The following is a 16,940-nucleotide window of genomic DNA, read 5'->3' as shown; positions in this document are numbered from 1 at the left end:
TTCAATGACTTGTGGAAGTTCCTGAACTGTGTGCTCATAAGGGAGCAGGTGCATCCGGGAAGACACTGAGCATCTGAAGTCTCTATGATGGAAAGCCGAGTGGAAAATTGTTGGGATTGCAGAACCACCCACTCAATGCACCGACCCTGTCAGTCATCTCCGACCCTACCTGTGGGAGGGTCTGTGGATCCTACATTGGCCTCATCGATGTAGAACCCACAAAAATGGAATGGAAATCATTCCTGACCCTGAGGCAACACCTAGGAGCAGAAGTATCATCTTGGTTTACTTTCCAGTTGAGCACTGGCTGTTATTAAAATAGTCAATGCTGAATTGTCAATTCTCAATTACCTTTTTAATTAACTATAGTCGTCTTTCTTTCCCAGTAATAGCATCAACTGGATAATATTTAGCCTTGGGATTTGACGATTAATGGAGAATGACTTGTAGAATGCAAAGCTTGAACACACAAGAGATACAATATCCCTGGAAATTCTAGGTATATTTATTCAAATAAGGTTAAAGAAATACAAGTTTCTCCCTGAATTACAGAAAATGAAAAGTAGATCTGCATTCATGATCTTTAGTATTACTTAAAAATATATATAAACTGATGATAAGGAAATATCAGGAAATACGAAAAAAACAGAAGCGCCTTGATTGTGAAATAGAATAATGATGATTGAATTAAATTTATAGGGATATTGGGAATTTTTGTACTCTGTTAGTCATTGAGCTATAAAAAAACTGACATAAAAAGCTGACATAAAAAATAAATCTTGCTTTTCTGTTATAATTGGCAACACAGTTAATTCATTCATTTGTGTAGCATTTCCTTGCTACTGACATGTTTCAAATTATATTTTATTTAAATTGTTACTTCTAGCAAACTTCATTTTATACTGAAAATTCAGCCCAACAGTTTCATTCACCCTGTAAGCAAAATACATTGGTGGATGACAGTAAAATTGGTGCTATAGTGAACAGTGAAGAAGGTTGTCTAAGGTTACAATGGGATCTTGATCAACTGTGCCAGTGGGCTGAGGAATGGCAGGAGTTTAATTCAGATAAATGCAAAGAGTTGTATTTTGGTAAGACAAACTAGGGCAGGACAGAAAATGGTGGGGCCCTAGGGAGTGTCAGAGGACAGAGAGACCAAGGGGTGCAGGTACATAGATCCTTGAAAGTGATGACACAGGTAGACAGCATGGTGAAGAAGGCATTTGACACTCTTGCCTTCATTGGTCAGGATATTGAGTACAGGAATTGGGGCATCATGTTAAAGCTGTAAAAGACATAGGTAAGGCCATATTTAGAGTACTGCGTACAGTTCTGGTCACCCTGCTGTAGGAAGGATGTCATTAAACTAAGATAAGATATCTTTATTAGTCACATATACATCGAAACACACAGTGAAATGCATCTTTTTGCATAGAGTGTTCTTTGGGCAGCCCGCAAGTGTCGCCACGTTTCCAGCGCCAACATAGCATGCCCACAACTTCCTAATCTGAGGGTCTTTGGAATGTGGGAGGAAACCAGACCACTTGGAGGAAACCAACGCAGACACGGGGAGAACATACAAACTCCTTACAGACAGTGGCCCAGATTTGAACCTGGGTCACTGGCGCTGTACAGCATTATGCTAACCGCTACACTAATGTGCCAAGATTTACGAGGATGTTACTGGAACTGGAGGGTTTAAGTTAGAGTGAAAGACTGGATGTCCTAAGACTTTTTTCCCTGGAGTGTAGGAGACTGAGGGGTGACCTTATACAGGTATATAAAATCAGGGGCAAAGATAAGATGCATAACTACAGTCATTTCCCCAGGGTAAGGGAGTCCAAAACTAGAGGGCATAGGTTTAAAGTGAGAGGGGAAAGATTTAAAAGTGACCTGAGGGGCAACTTTGTCACATAGAGGGTGGTCTGGATATGAAAAGAGTCGCCGGAGGAAGTGATAGAAGTGGGTACAATTACAACATTTGAAAGACATTTGGACAGGTATGTGGATAGGAAAGGTTTAGAGGGATATGGGCAAAGTGCAGGCAAATGGGACCAGCTCAGTTTGGCAACTTGGTTGACATGGATGAGATGGGCCAAAGGGCCTTTTTTCTGTGCTGTATAGCTCTATGACTCTATTGTTCATTTACAGGACAGGCATTGCTGGCAAGCTGTGATTTGTCACCTATCCCTAATTATTCAATTATTCTGCAGAAGGTGGTGATGAACCATCGTCTTGAGTCCTCTGGTGAAGGTATTCTCATAATGCTGTTGAGTGGAGAATTTGAGGATTTAAACACAGCTTCAAGGAAAAAGTATATTCCAGGGAGAAAAAAAAGGGCTCCATGAGAAGGATGGGACATCACCACCTTTAGATTCTCCTCCAAGTTTGGATGTTGTATAATTTGAAGGGGAATTTACAGCTGGTAATTTCCTATGTTCCTGACATTGTCCTTGCTGCCTATAAAGGTTTTGGTTTAGGAGAGTTAGAGTAGCCAAGATACCTTTCACTGATGGTACACACAGCTGGTAAGGTGCCTTGGTGGTGGAGTACGTATATGTTTAGAATGGAGGAGGTGGTGAAATCAAGCAGCTTGCTTTGTTCTGGATCGTAGGTATCAAGCGACTTGAATGTTGGAGCTGCATTCGTCCAGATAACTAAATTAAACTATCTGAGTATTCCCCATTTTTAAAATAACGCATAAAGTTGGTCATGCATATAAAACTGTCTCCTGTGTTATATTAAAGATTTATCTGATAGTCAAGTATCATCATGTAACAGAGGTTACTGCACTAATTTGCAGATTTGAGTACATGTAAGGGATTTTATGAAGAAATGGGGATTTTATTCAATTTTGTGAATTAATAAAGGAGAGACAGCACAATTTGTTAAGGCCAAATTGTGTTTGATTTTCTTTATTGAATTTTTTGATGAGGCAGCAGAGGCAGTGGATAGAAGCACTTTAGTTGATGTGTATGTGGACGTCATAGGCATCCGATGAAGGAATGTCAGGCTTTTTGGCAGAATTGAAGCCCCTGGAATAAAAGAGGCAGTACCTCCAAGGACACAAATTTAGATAAAGTGTAAAAGACATAGATATCTTTGGACTGGGGAGGGAAGAGCGGAGGTCATCAAAGTTTTGTATTTGGACCACTGCAATTTTTGAAGTGCATCTTGTTGAATTAAGCTTAAGGGTACAGAACACAGTTTTGAAGTCTGTTGATGGTATGAAACTTGGAAGTGCAGTAAATATTGAGAAAGATAATAACTTTGTCAGAGAGATGGAATGGGTGGACACATGGTAGATTAAATTCAACTTAAGGAAACATAAAATGAGAAATATGGATTCCCTAGTGATCATAGCATGGTAGAATTTAAAATTCAGTTTGAGGGTGATATGCATGTGTCCTAAACTTAAATAAAGGCAATTACAATGGTATGATTACAGTTGGCTAAAATTGATCAAAGGGTCAGACAGTAGATTGTCAAGGCAGACATTTAAAGAAGTATTTCTTAAATTTCTGAAAAAGGATATTCTAGGGAGAAAGAAAGGCACAAAGAGAAGGATGCTTCCAACAAAGGAAGTTAAAGATGAAATGGAAAGAAAAAGCATAACATGTTGCAAAGTTCAGAGAACTGGGAAATCCTTAGAGTGAGAAGATAGAGTAGGGGAGTAAACTAGTATGAGATACAAAAACAGACTGTAAGAGAATAGCTAAAGTAAAGTTGGTCCCTCAGAAGATGAGAATGGGTAATTAATAATGGAAAATAAAGAAATAGCAAAGATTCTAAGTAATTATTTTGACTTGGTCTTCATGATAGATAAACATCCTAATACCAATAAGTAATCAAGGAGCTATAGAGAGGAAGGAAACAAACAATTTCTAGAAAAAAAGTGGCAAAAGAATTCATGGATCAACAAGTGATCTTACCAATGCCTGTAAAATTTATGGACCAACAAAACTTATGGTCTGCATCCTGGTTGTTAAAAGGTGGTTGCTGTACGGATAGTGGACATATTCGTTGTACATTCCAGAAGACTGGAAAACTGCAAAAGTATTCAAGGAAGGAGGGAGACAGAAAGCAGAAAACTATTCACTTGTCAGCCTCTCATCTGTCATTGGGTTAATGCTGGAATCTATTACTAAGGAAGTAATAGAGGACATTTAGAAAGCTATAAGATAATCAAGCTGAGCCAACGTGTGTATGTAAAAGGGAAATCGCGTGTGACAAGTTTGCTAGTGTTCTGTGAAAATAAAGGGAAACCAGTAAATTTACTTTATCTGGTTAGCTAGAAGGCATTTGATAAAGTGTGAAAGGTTACTGCACAAGATATGAGCACATGGATAGGGGAGTGGCCAACAGAAAACTCGAGAGTCAGGATAAATTGATCTTTTTCATTATGGCAGTCAATGACTAGTGGAGTGCCACAGGGATCATAGCTGGAGCCTCAACTAATCTATATTAATGACTTGAATGAAGGGACTGAGTTATATTTAGCCAAGTTAGCTGATGATACAAAGATAGTTAGGTTCGCATTTGTGACAAGGACAGAACTTGCCTGCAAAGTGATATGGTAGGTTAAATAAGTGGGTAAGAAATTGGCAGATGGAGTATAATGTGGGAAAATGTAAGTTCATCCTTTTTGGAAGGAAGAATGAAAAAGCAAATCATTATTTGAATGGAGTAAGTCTACAAAATGTTTTGTTGCAAGTTTATAGACATTGGCAAGACCACAACAGGAGTACTGCTTACCATTCTGGTTTCCATATTTAAGGGATAATGCTTGCTTTGGAGGCGATGCAGAGAAGTTTCACTAGTGTGATTGCTGGATTGAAGGGGTTGGTATATGAATAAAGGTCAACCAGGTTTTTAAGATTTTTGAAGATTTCTTTATTCGTCACATGTACATCGAAACACACAGTGAAATGCATCTTTGTGTAGAATGTTCTGGGGACAGCCCGCAAGTGTCGTCATGCTTCCGGCGCCAACATAGCATGCCCACAATTTCCTAATCCATATATCTTTAGAATGTGGGAGGAAATCGGAGCACCCGGAGGAAACCCACGCAGACACGGGGAGAACATACAAACTCCTTACAGACAGCGGCCGGAATTGAACCGGGGTCACTGGCACTGTAATAGTGTTACGCTAACTGCTACACTACCATGCTTAAATGAATTAGACTTCAGAACAATGACAGGTAATCTTGTTGAAGCATGTAAGATTCAGAGACGGGTTGGTTCACTGGGTGGATGCTGAGAAGGTGTTTCTCTTCACGGAGAATATCTAGAATTAGTGGGTATAATTTCATTTCAGATGGAGGTGAAGAGAAATTCTTCCGTTAGAGGGTTGTGACTGTTTGGAATTCTCTGCACCACAGACCTCAGATGGTGGAGTCATTGAATATATTTTATATTTCTTATGATATGGTGAAGGCTATTTGACACATCAAGTCTTTGCCATCAATCCTATTCTCTCACTTATCTCCCTGCAATCTATTCATAGAGTCATAAATACAGTGTGGAAACAGGCCCTTCAGCCCAACTTGTCCATGCTGACCATAGTACCCACCAAATCAGTCCCATTTGTCCACATATCGCCCATCTCCCTCTAAACCCCTCCGATCCCTGTACTTATCCAAACTAGGTAAGCCTAGTAATTTCTAGGGTAGGGACATGTTCGGCACAGCTTTGTGGGCCGAAGGGCCTGAATTGTGCTGTAATTGTTCTATGTTCTATGTTCTATCTTTTGAATGTTATTATTGTACCAGTGTCAACCACTTACTCTGGCAGCTCATTCCACATACACACCACCCGCTGCGTGAAGAAGTTGCCCCTTAGATTCCTATTAAATCTCTCCCCACTCAGCTTAAACCGATGCCTTCTAGTTCATGATTCCCCACCTTGGGAAAGGGACTGTGCATATTGTCCTATTTATGCCCTTCATGATTCTATACACCTCTGTAAGATCACCCCTCAATATCCTATGTTTCAAGGAATAAAGTCCTAGCCTGCTCAACCTCTCCCTATTAGTCAGACGCTCAAGTTATGCATCCTAATAAACTTATCTGTACTTTTTCCAGTTTAATTATGTCTTTCCTATAACAGAGCAACCAAAATTGTACACAATACTGCAATTGTGGTCTCACCAACGTCTTGCAACAATGTCTTAACTCCTATACTCAGTGCTTTGACTGATGAAGGTCAACGTGCCAAACACCTTCTTCACCACCCTGTCTACCAGTGAGGCCACTTTGAGGGAACTATGTATTTGTACTCCTAGGTCCCTCTGTTCTACACACTCTCCAGGGCCCGACCACTCACTGTATAAGTCCTTCCCTGGTTTAACTTCTCAAAATGCAACACTTTGCACTTATCTGAATTGAAATCCTCAATCCACTTACCTAGCGAATCAAAATTCCCCTGTAATTTTTGATCACCTTCTTTACTGTCTACAATACCACCTATTTTAGTTTTGTCTGGAAACTTCTGGACCATGCCTTGTACATTCACATCCACATCATTTCTATAAATAATAAAAACAAAGGTCCCAGCACCGACCCCAGTGGCACACCAAGAGTGACAGACCTACAGTCCGAGAAACAACCTTCGACTATAACTCTGTGCTTCCTGTTATCGAGCCAATTATGAATCCAATTAGCTATCTCTCCTGGATCCCATGAGATCTAACCTTCCCAGACTAGACTTGCATTCTGTACCTTGGAGTATAAGTACATGGTTCACTGAAAGTGTAGTCACAGGTAGACAGGGTGGTGAAGGAGGAATTTAGCATACTGGTCTTCATAGGTCAGGGCACAGTGTATAAAAATTGGGAGATCATGGTGAGGTTGTACAGGACGCTGGTGAGGCCGCACTTGGAGTATTGTGTTCAGATTTGGTTGCCCTGCTATTGGAAGGATGTTATTAAACTGGAAATAGTGCAGAAAAGATTTACAAGGATGCTGCCAAGACTTGAGGGACTGAGTTATAGGGCAAGGTTGGACAGGCTTGGGCTTGATTCCTTAGAGCATAGGAGTCTGAGAGGTGATCTTACAGAGGTGTATAACATCATGAGGGGCATAGATAGGGTGAATGCACTGTCTCTTTTCCAGAGGTGGGGAATCAAAAAGTAAAGGGCATAGGTTTAAGGTGAGAGGGGAAAGATTTAACAGGAACTTGAGGGGCAACTTTTTACACAAAGGGTGGTATCTATATGAAGTGAGCTGCCAAAGGAAGTAGTTGAGGTAGATATAATAACAACTTTTAAAAGACAGTTGGACAGGTACATGGATTGGAAAGATTTAGAAGGTTATGGGCCAAATGCTGGCTGATGGTACTAGCTTGGACAGGGCATCTTGGTTAGCATGGACCAGCTGGGCCAAAGGGCCTGTTTCTGTGCTGTATAACTCTATGACTATTTGGGACCTTGTCGAAGACCTTTCTAAAGTCCGTATAGACAACGTCCACTATCCCACCCTCATCTATCCTTTTGGTTACCTCTTCGAAAAACTAAGATTTGTCAGACACAATTTCCCATGCACAAAGCCATGCTGACTATCCCTAATTAGACCTTGCTATCCAAATGATACCCAAGATGTCCTCCAGTAACTTACCCACCACCGATGTCAGACTCACCAGTCTGTGATTCCCTGGCTTGTCTTTGCTGCCCTTCTTAAATAATGGTACAACATTAGCTGCCTTCCAGTCTTCCAACTTCACCTGTGGCTAAAGATGAAGCAAATATCTCTGCAAGGACCTCCACAATTTCTTCCCCACACTCAGTCAGGCCCTGGGGATTTATCCACCTTAATGTGCTTTAAGGCCTCCAGTACTTCCTCCCTGCTAATTCATGTGGTCCAAGATATCATCACACATTTCTCTCATTTCATTAGCATCCATCATTTTCTCTACAGTAAAAAATGATGAGAAATATTCATTAAAAATCTCACCCATCTCCCGTGGCTCCACACTTAGACAGCCATGCTGATCTTTAAGTGGACCTATTCTCCCCCAGCCACCCTTTTACTCTTAATATACCTATAGAATTTTCTGGGACTTGCCCTAACCCTGCCTGCCAGATCTCTCTCATATCCTCTTTTTGCCTTCCCTCTTAAGTGGACTCCTGAACTTCAAAGCCAAAGTCGAGTTTATTGTCATATGCACAAGTGCAATGCAAAACTTACTTGCAGCAGCATCATGGGATTTGCTTTATCCTGATCGTCTAGACCTAATGAATGCCTCCTTTTTCCTGACCCGAGCCTCAATATCTCTCGTCAACCAGGGTTCCCTAAACTTGCCAGCCTTTCCCTTCACCTGAGCAGGAATATGCTGCCCCTGGACTCTTGATATCACACTTCTAAAAGCCTCCCACTAGCAAATAGTCTCAATGGACTTCTGCAAGATCCCACCTAATACTTCCAAAGTTGGCTGCCCCAGTTTAGGACCTTAAACTGTGGACCTGTCCTATTTTTCTCCATAACTATTTTAAACCAACTAGAATTATGGTCACTGGACCCAAAGTGCTCCCCGACTGACACTTCAGTCACTTGCCCCACCTCGTTCCCTGAGAGGAGGTCTAGTGTTACGTCTTCTCTAGTAGGGCCCTCTATATATTAAGGGAACTTTCTTGGACACATTTAATAAATTCCAATCGATCCAAGCCTTTTGCACTATTGCCCAGTCAATATTAGGGAAGTTAAAATCTCCCACAAATACTACTCTATTATTCTGCAATCTCTCTGCACATATTCTCACAATGATGCTTGTTAACATCCCCTGTTTCTCCCACCAGCCACTTACACTATAGAAAATGTATAGTAATCAATTAACTTAACAACCAGCACCTTTTTGGGATATGGGAGTAAACTGGAGCACCCCAGCGAAACAGGTTGAACATGCAAAAGTTACACAGGCAGCTTTGGAGGTGAGAGTTGAACTTGGGTTGCTAATTAAACCTTGTCTGCCCAAATATTGATAGATCCTGTCCCTCAGAATCCCATCCATTAACTTACCCACCACGGAGGCAGCTGCATTGTCTACAACGTCATTGTATTGTCCAAGATGAAGATTGACAGATATTTGAACTACTAAGGAGTCAAGGGGGAAGAAGAGAGAGTGAGAGAGAAGCCAAGATTAGATCAGCAATGAACTTCCTGAATAGTGGAACTCGCTCCAAAGGCTGATTGGTCTCCTCCTGCTCCTGTCTCTTATGTTCTTCTACACATTAGAGAGAATAAAGAGAGAAATCATGCCAAGTGTATAATTTTAAAGGGAATTGCAAGAGATTGGGAGTGATTGTGTACAGATCTTTGAGTGTAACAGTATTAGTTAGAGAAGCAGTTGATGAAGCATCAATAAATAAACAAATGAAGGTTTAGTGCACAATAGGTGGGAAGTTGTGTTAAATCTATATAAGTACAAGTTTGATACTGCCAAATGTATAGTGTCCAATTCAGACTTTAGGAAGGATGTGAAAGTATTTGAGAGGATTAGGAAGAACTTTACTGGAATTATTTCTGTTCAATGCTTGTCTTGTTTTCCATGAAGCAGAGAAGGCTATCAGAAGATCTGATAGAAGTGTTTAATCTCATCAATGATTTAAAATTCTTTCTAATGATTGAAGCATCAGTCATCAGAGGAGCAGATCTGAGGTGATAAGTGACGTGGGGAAATCTGTAGTCTTTGGCTTGGTCTGACCTATGTGTGACTCCAGACCCATCAGTGGGTTAGTTCAACATGGTTTCCTACCTGCTGAAATTACTTAGCAAGAGCCAATTACACAAGCAAATAAAAGCAATGTTGTTTCAGTGGCAAGCAATTCCGAGACTGTAATATAACTCCAGCTCCTCAGTTTGAGTAGTAAGAGTGCGTGTTGCAGTTACAGTGTAGGCATAGTGAAGGTGGCAGGAAACCCTTCTCTAGTGCCAGTCCTTTTCTTTTGTTGTTACCGTTAGTGATTGTGAGCTTTGTGGCTTTTTTCTATAACTTTGAATGATAGGACTTCCTCCTGTGCCAGTCATCTTGCAAGCTTCTCCTGCAAAGATGGTGGAACTAGCTAAAGATAGATCTGGGAAAGGCCTTCCATTAGTTGCCATGTGCAATTCAACTTGTTATTATGGAAGGAGTACAAGGAGAAGAAGCAAGTATGGCTACAATTAAAAAGTAGTCCAGGAGCAGGTTTGGAAAGGGGAGAACAGCAGAAAGGTGCTTCCTTGCTGACATACAAGCGAATAGAAGAACCAGCAAAACAAATGATTAACAAGGGCAGAGGTGAATTTGTTTCGTACCTGTCTCTGCATTAAGTGGAGAAAGGCTGTTCCTGGTGACACCTGAATTTTGCTGCATACCACAACCAAGCTTGATGTCCCACTTCTCTCATTGAATCACAGTGGCTTCACTTGGCATGCCCTTTCAACACCCTTCCATGTTACCCTGTGCCAACCAAATGAGGGGCCCCCTCCTCTCATGAACTTGTTTCATCAGTACCTCGGTGGTTAAATCAGAAATCTTTGCCCCAGGGTATGTCCACGACACTTGAAAGATGCCTTTCCCATTGACCACAGAAAATGCACTTCACCCTTAAGTGCTGCAGGGTATAAGAATTCTTGACAATCTCATTTCAATGGATGAAAATTTGTGCACAGCATGTCTGATTTTCCAGCATTTGTGGATGATTTTGTGAATCTCTAACCCTCACCGCAAGCTAAGGGTTTCTTTGTACTATTTAAGAAAATAAGATTTCAACAAATCCTATCTGTCCTGTTAGGCCATTCATTCCACAGACCATGACTTGCTCTTACAGTATGTCTATAACCCCCCAAAAATGTTTAAATACGTTCCTTCCTGTTTACCAAAAGTAATCACGTAAAACTTTACAATAATTACATTCAAATTACACCTGTTTTTTGACCAATTGTCCTCCATGTTTAAAGCAGAGTGTACAAAATTCACTGATCTGGATCTGTAATCTTTATAACCCTCAATCCCTCTCTCAGCTCACCATTTGTATATTTTTAACAAAAATTAATGCAGTTAATCCATGCAGCATTAAAGAGGCTGCTCATGTACGGAATTAAATCACAACCCAAACCTGACCTAAACATGTCCAATCTGAACCCAACCCACGCCTGAATACTCATAGTTTTTCCCACACTTGACCTGACTTGACCCAAAGGAAAATGCGGAAGAACAGAAAAAAATGATTTGCTATGCTGCACATATATAGCTGTTCATCAAGAACAGAGTACACATGCGGTAATGGTAAGTTAAACCATCCTGGCCTGGATAAAGTACTGAGCTAGGGTGGCATGGCAGAACCTGACATAACCCTTTCTGATCCAATCCTGACACACAACATAGGGCTCAGGATGGGTAGTCAGGTTCCACACAGCATAAGCCATCTTAACTGGAAACCTGTTCCATTTTCACTATTTTGTTGGGCAAAAATTCAATCTTAAATCTTGCTTGAAGCCTTTTTAATTTTGAACCAATGACCATTACTTACGGTTTAGATTTCACTTCTGAATTACGGGCATCAGGTCAGTGATTTTCATTATGCTGCCCGGGGCTCACATGCAGCCCACTTGTCCAGGGCTGCTGCTGGAGCCAGGATATTAAATAGAGTGAATGAGAGACAGACAGACAGACTGGGATTTCCATTAGATTTCTAGTATCTACAATTTTTGCTTTTCAATAGATTGGAATTATGTTTCTGACAAAGAATTAGTGAGTAATCCTGATTTGAAGTAATTTTAGTTTTCTTAAACAAAGGCTTTGTAATGGAGTTGCTACCTATTTATAGATCATTTTCTCATTATTAAAGAGGATAATGAGAATTTTTACATCAAATTCTGTTGACCTCAGGCCAACGCAAAACCAATAAATCTGCATTGTTGCCAGATGCCACGTTGCTTTCTTAAGAGAATTAATTATTTTTACTTTTAGACACAATGCCAGCATGGCAGTATTTTAGGCTCTCATTTTGTTCATGAATCATGTTTTGTTTTGTTACAGCTACAGAAAATTCATGAAACCAAACTATTTCTTTTCACAGCACGTAACTGAAAAATGGACAGAAAGTTGGGTGAATTTGATTTGTGCTGTGGGTCGCATGTCAATTTTCTTGTTGCGGCTCAGTAAATGTAATAATAAAACAAAAATGTGTCTGAGAAGTTGGGCTGCTAAGTGCATTTGTTTTGGTGCTACAGGAAGCACATCTAACCAGACTCCACAGGAGCAGATGTTCTACATGCACCTATATAAAGAGAAATGCATCTGGAGACTCCACTTTTCTAGGAAAGTGCTGAAAGAGATCTGCTACAACTGCAGCAATAACTACAGCTGCTGTACCATGGATAGACTACTTTGTCTGTCATGAGGAGGATGACAATAGCCCTAAATTTATTTGCCTCATGGTCACTTCAGGCCATGCTGCTGATCAACCTTAGTTGCTGTATGACCATTGTTACAGACTCAGTGAAAGTCCCTTTAAGATAGAGAGTGTGTGTGTATGTGTGTGTGGGGTGTGCTTACGTCAATAGAAGATAAAGGACGTAATGACGTTGTTGAAGAAGTTAGAAGAAGAAGAAGGAAGAAGAGAGAGAGAAGGGAGAGAGACACCAGCTTGCTAGTGTTCTCTATCGATGGATGAGAAACAATAACTGTGTTTGCCACAGAAATCCATGTATGGAAGTTGGAAGTAATCCGGTGGAGTTCACTTTGTTGCTGACCTGTAGAAGGAAACAGGTATTTGTGTGTGGACGACCACGATTCGGATGCTTTTCGGGGTGAGGAGGTCACTACCGAGTAAACACTGAAGTGTCGTTTGGGTTCCATCGTGGAACATTTGAATTTCGTATTTACTCTCTCTATGTTGCTCTACGTCTACGTCTTATCTTCAGACAACGGTGGTTGTTGAAGAAGCCCTTGCTCATGTTTCCGACCTGGGCCGGTTCACCCCTCTTTATTGCACCTGGTGGTTCCGAGTTCCCCTGGAAGCACCATATGGATACTGAACTTAATGTGGATGCCCGATCGGCATAGTCCGCAGCAGCCCAGAACTCCTGACCTCAAGCGATCCTGCAGCCTCAGCCTCCGAGCAGCCGGATAACAGGCGCACTGGGAGTTTTGGACTTTGCCACCCACACACACATGAAGAGTTTAGTTTTGGGGTTAACGTTCGAGGTTTAACATTTTTGAATTCTAACATACTAACATTTTTACTTTTATTTTACGTATTATCATAAGTAGTGATTAATAAAATAGTTTTTAACACTGAATCATGCTCAGTGTGTTTCTTTTGTTGCTGGTTCGTGACACCATATTCATTCTTACAGTTAGGACAATGGAGTGGAACCTCCCTGGACTGGGACTGCTGATGGAATCAACCCTCGGTGTTCTCCCCATGATTATGCTTGAAAAAGTGTATAAGTGCAGTCATGCTGGGCCTCTGGATTCAGGACATGTCCAATGAGGTTTAGCAAAGGAAAATAAAAAATGGAAGATGCTGGAAGTCTGAAATAAAAATTGAAAATGCTGGAAACACTCAGTTGATCTCACAAAATCTGCAGAGTGTTAAAAGTATTTTCTGTTTTTATTTGAGGTTTATAAAGCATCTGCAGCATTTTGGACTCAAGTGTGTTATTGCTGAGACCCTGACCCTGACAAGCTTTGACCAAAGCCAAATGTGGGGGCAGAGCTTTACCTTGAGTTAAAGCTATCAAGGAATTTAACAACTTTTAAATATCTGTGATATTCAGAAACACATAACACCTATTAAAATAAATTTGAATAATTAAAATATTTCAAATTTTAAAATTTCAAAAATAAACTTCATTAAAACATATGAATCATGTGCGGATCAATAAAACACACAGTAGGTGAAGATATATTTTTTAAAAGTTACCTGCCTTCGTCAGTCTGCAGGCTGAGAATTGCCATTCATGTGCAGTCCAATCACAACAAGCAGTGATGGCCTCTGTGACTCAATCCCAGCAATGCAACAGGTTTCCTTAAGTCAAGAGCTTACTTCAGTACATACTGTATGTCTGAATGCTAGTCCTTTGGAGTTGCCAGCCACAGACAACGTGATTCAATTAAAAGTCAAACTAAACAATTTCAAACCATATTTGTACACACATCAAGACAAAAAGACATACATACATGATCTTTGTATAAACCACTAGTGGCTGTCTTTTACATGTCGTTGTGATCTCATTCAATGCCACTTGATGATCAACCTTGGCTCCTGTGGGTAGAGGTCCTCTCTTTTATCTTCATTACCATGGCGTGCAGACCTAATCATGAAACATCAGGGTGTCCTGCCATGGTTTGATCCAACCTTCTATTAGCTGAAGGCAGTGATGATAATGGAAGACAGAAAAATTCAATGTGTGATCCACAGATATGAAGAGGTTATCATAGGAATATATTCCACTGCTCCTGATGCAATTGTTTGGCTGACGTACTTAAATGTAATTTAATAGATGCTGTTCAATGTCTACATTAGTTAATGATTGATGAAGGAAAAGTATGTCCCCTTTAGGAGTTGGAGCTCTGGCTTCAAGCAGCACAATCTTGTTTCATCTGGTGCTAGCTTTTCATGAAATTGGACCCATTGGATATGTACTAAAGCAAAGAACAGTATGGTTAGTGCTGTCTCAATGCTGAAATTTTGATAATGAGGCAAGAGCACACAATTTTTGCACATACTAGACTAGCTCAAACAGGTGCATTGAGATCCCAATGCACGTTTTCCAGTGCTATCCAATTTATCCTGCAAGTATCTAAACCAATGTTTTTTTTTGTCTGATAAAATCCTGTAACATTTATTAGTCTGGTTCAGTTCACTACCATGTACATCACGTATCACAGTAGTGAATAGAAAGTTATAAATCCATGCATCTAGCTGGAGAAAATATGACAAGTCAAAGCAATTAAGATTACAAAACATGAGAACTAATACTTTGTTGTCTCCAAAGGCCAACGTCACTCTTTGAAAAAGGAACTATTCTGTGATCCAATAACGTGACCAGAAATTTAAACTTGCAGTTACTTTTCCAAATTACTGATACTGACTGCTCTGATGCAGGCTTTGTAATTATATCAGGAAACAATGTATTGTTATTACAGCTTTTATTAAAGACCTATGGTGATTGAAAGCTGGTATTATTAGATAAGAAACAAGACTTCACTACATAATGAGATTGCAATGATTTGTCTAATTTTAGCCTGCAGCCTTTGTGTGGACCATGTTGAAGCTGTAATTCAAGAGCTCTGCATTAGCCATCACACAACAGTCCGGTTTATTTGCTTTCTCACTTGATACTATTGATTGAGTCAAATGAAAATAACAAATTAAATGCTGAGCACATGTAAGAAGCATTTCCTTGATTGAAGAAGAATTTTGCTCTCAAACTATATTCATCTCAATAGGCAGCTGATATAAAGGGGGTATATTTTTTTAACATCATCACCCCATGTCTGCTTCGGACTGGATGTAACCCTTTCTCAGTGCTTGACCACAGAACATTTGATAGGCCATCGAGTATTTTTGAAGCATATTCACGGTTTCTGATTTCCCCCAGATTAAGTCATCAGTTTTGGTGTTGTAGTTTTAGGAATTGCCTATTGGCCAGGAAATTGCCCCTGCCCTTCTTTGGAATATTGCCATGGAAACTTCCATTTCTACTTGAAAATGCAAATTAGGCCTCATCCAAAAGACACTACCTCAATACTGTACTGATATGTTTTGTGCTTGGGTCTCTGGAAAGTCTTGAACTCACAATCCTCAGAACATTCTGACTCAAATGCATGCCACCAACTGAGCAACATGTGCTACACGTTTCAGAAATTACATACCTAACACAAAGTTTGCACAGTGGTCCCTGGTGTTTAATGTTTATGGTTTTTGGTAAAGTTATATAATATATAAATTTGTGTGGTCGTGGAGGTAAATGCATGCAATTACCTTGCAAAGTTTTAATCTTGTACTGGTTCAAAATATACATGTACAGAAATAGTAACAACACATTACAGTTGTTCTAGCTTTGACATCAAAAATAATCATGTAGATGATATTGTTTTGTGATATTAATGAGTGTTCATTATCATACTTTGCTAAAGCCAATTTAAATAGCCCGAGCATGTCAAATAGAAGTTAATATTTAAAATGGTTGGATTTAAAATTTAGTGTCCTTGCTGCTTCTGGCATCCTCTGTGATGAATGGCAAGGAACTGCCGTTATTCTCTTGAGAGTGACATATTAGAAAAATACTAATTACTCGCTACTTAAACATACTACAGATAATCTTTTACTGTGTACAAAACTGGAATTTAAGTGCTGTTGTGTTCCTGATTGCACACTGCGATAATTGTAAGGTCTTGAACATCATCTAATTTGAGGTGAAAGGGAAGAAAATGCACAGATAATAAATAGCTACAGATTGGATTATATGGATGCATTACTGTTAAAGTGCAAGATGCACTCCAGTAGGCAATTCTTTTTCTTTACCAATCAAAAACAAAAAGAGATGTATTGGCTTGCGGTACAAGGAAGAAATTACACCCATGTTGGGTGATCATAAATTCCATATTGAAGTGCAGTGTTACTAATGTACCAAGGATCCATTGATGCCTACTGTCATGTTGTCTGTTAGCTAGCCAATCTTCCATCCATGTCAATATGTTATCTCCTACACCACTTTTCTGCAATAACCTTTAATGTGGCAGCCTATCAAATGCCTTCTGGAAATCTAAGTATTGTACATCCACTGGTTCCCCTTCATCCACAGCATTTGTTAGTTCTTCAGAGAATTCCAATAAATTTGTCAAACTTAATTTCCATTTCATCAAACAATGTTAATGTTGCCTAATTATCTTCAATTTTTCTAAGCACTTAGACACAATGTCTTTAATACTAGCTCCTAACAGTGTCAAACT

General features: G+C 39.9%; 1 protein-coding gene across 2 annotated transcripts in view; it reads left to right on the top strand.

Annotated features, from left to right (window-relative positions):
• Nucleotides 1–16,940, top strand: part of LOC127570580 (G patch domain-containing protein 8) — a 554,058-nt gene that overhangs the window by 200,119 nt on the left and 336,999 nt on the right. The gene's annotated exons all lie outside the window — the stretch shown is intronic.

This window comes from Pristis pectinata, chromosome 5 (assembly GCF_009764475.1).
Source record: "Pristis pectinata isolate sPriPec2 chromosome 5, sPriPec2.1.pri, whole genome shotgun sequence".
In the NCBI taxonomy this organism is placed as follows: domain Eukaryota; kingdom Metazoa; phylum Chordata; class Chondrichthyes; order Rhinopristiformes; family Pristidae; genus Pristis; species Pristis pectinata.
This window is presented reverse-complemented; position numbering and strand designations above follow the sequence as displayed.